This window comes from Octodon degus, unplaced genomic scaffold (assembly GCF_000260255.1).
Source record: "Octodon degus isolate 3935 unplaced genomic scaffold, OctDeg1.0 scaffold00030, whole genome shotgun sequence".
In the NCBI taxonomy this organism is placed as follows: Eukaryota; Metazoa; Chordata; class Mammalia; order Rodentia; family Octodontidae; genus Octodon; species Octodon degus.
In genome coordinates this window covers 320,454-322,336 of record NW_004524606.1, presented here as the reverse complement: position 1 = coordinate 322,336, position 1,883 = coordinate 320,454, and positions in this window count along the sequence as shown.

Genomic DNA, 1,883 nt, shown 5'->3' with positions numbered 1-1,883 from the left:
AGCAGCCAAACACATTCACTTAAAGAAAGACAGGCTGAGTGGTGCTGGAAAAACTGATTTTCTACAAGGAATAAAACTAGACCCCTGTCAGGCTAGCCAGATAGCTCTGCTGATTAAAATGCTGGGATTCGATTCCAGGCCTGCTGTGCTGGCCCCATCTCTGGGGCATGCTGAAACAGCAATTGAGACTGTGCATGTGGTGCGTGACTGTAATCCCAGCACTTGGGAGGCTGAAAAACAAGACGGATCACTACAAGTCCAATCTGTGTAGTGACACCCTGTAGACCATATACTAAATACATAAAAAAAAACTAGACCCACATCTATTGTGATGCATTAAACTAAAATCAAAATGTATCAAAGGTCTAAATGTTAAAACAGAAGCACTCTGCTTGAAGATAAAATAAGTTGAACTCTTGAAGCACAGGTGTAGGCAAATGTCATGAACAAAATCCTGACTGCACAGGAAATACTACAAAGAATCAACAACTTGGATCTCATGTTATTATATTTTATCTTGTTTTTATTTTTATTTATTTATTTTGTATTTTAGGGAAGGGTCTACAGGATTTTCAGGGTCTCACTACTAGATCAGACACAATGATCTGACTGTTTACAGCCTCTCAAGAGCTAGATATCAGGTGCGTGAAGCCATGTCCAGTCTCAATTGCCATCGCAGTGTGCCCCTGGAGCAGGGCAGGCATGGCAGGGATTGAACCCCTAGCCCCTAAGCCTGCTTACAGGTGCTTTAATCTGCTGAGCTATTTGGCCGACCTTTCATTTTATTAAAAAGCATTTTCACAGAAAAAAAAAATCATCAACAGAGTAAAAAGACATTCCTCAGAGTGGGGAAAAAAAATTTAGCTCATGGTTCTTCAGACAAGGACTAACATCTAACATCTGGACATAGAAAAAAAAATAAATAATCAGACAGTCCCCTCCAAAATAAAGACCCAATCCAAAAATGGGTATCTGAGATGAATGTGTACTTCTCAGATAAATAAGTAGAAATGACAAATAAACATATGAAAAAATATTCAACATCATTGGTCATTCAAGAGATGCAAATTAAAATGACACTGAGATTGCATTTCATGCCAGAAAGAATGGCTATTGTCAACAAATCAGCCAATAACAAATACTGGTGGGGATGTGGGAATAAAAGAATCATTCTCCACCATTGGTAGGAGTGTAGATTGGTACAACTACTGTGGACATCAGTATAGAGATTCTTCAAAAAACTAGGACTACAGGTCCTATTTGACCCAGTTATTTCTTTTCTTGGTATCTTCCCAAAAGAACTAAACACATCATACCACAGCAATATATGTGTATTGGTGTTTATAAAAGCACAGTTTGTAATAGCTAAATCTTGGAAACAACCCAAATGCCCATCAACTAATCAATGGATAAAAAAGAAATGGAGAATAAAGAAAAATCAACTTGAAGCACTTATAGCTAGATGGTTGGACCTTCAGACCATATTCTTAAGTGGAATAAATCAGACAAACAAGCGTTAATATTATATCATCTCTTGGGTACAAGAAACTGAAAGTATAAATAAGAACCAAAATGTACAAATGATATTGAGAAATAGGAAGAAATTGTTCAAGGGGAAAAAGGAATAAGGGAGAGAGGAGGGCAAAATGAAGAAAAGAGGAGAAAGATGAGAAAAAGGTTAAATGGGAGCAAAGATTTGTAAATGAGCAGAGAAAGAGAGGTTGGGAGAAAGAAAGGAAACAGGGAAAAAAGCAAGCAAGATACGTCACATGCAGGTACAAATTCCTATGATGAATGTGATCATTATGTTTGTCTAAGTAACCAATAAACCTAACAATAAATATTAAAAATCTACTGAAATGGCAGGACTTTTCTTCTGAGAG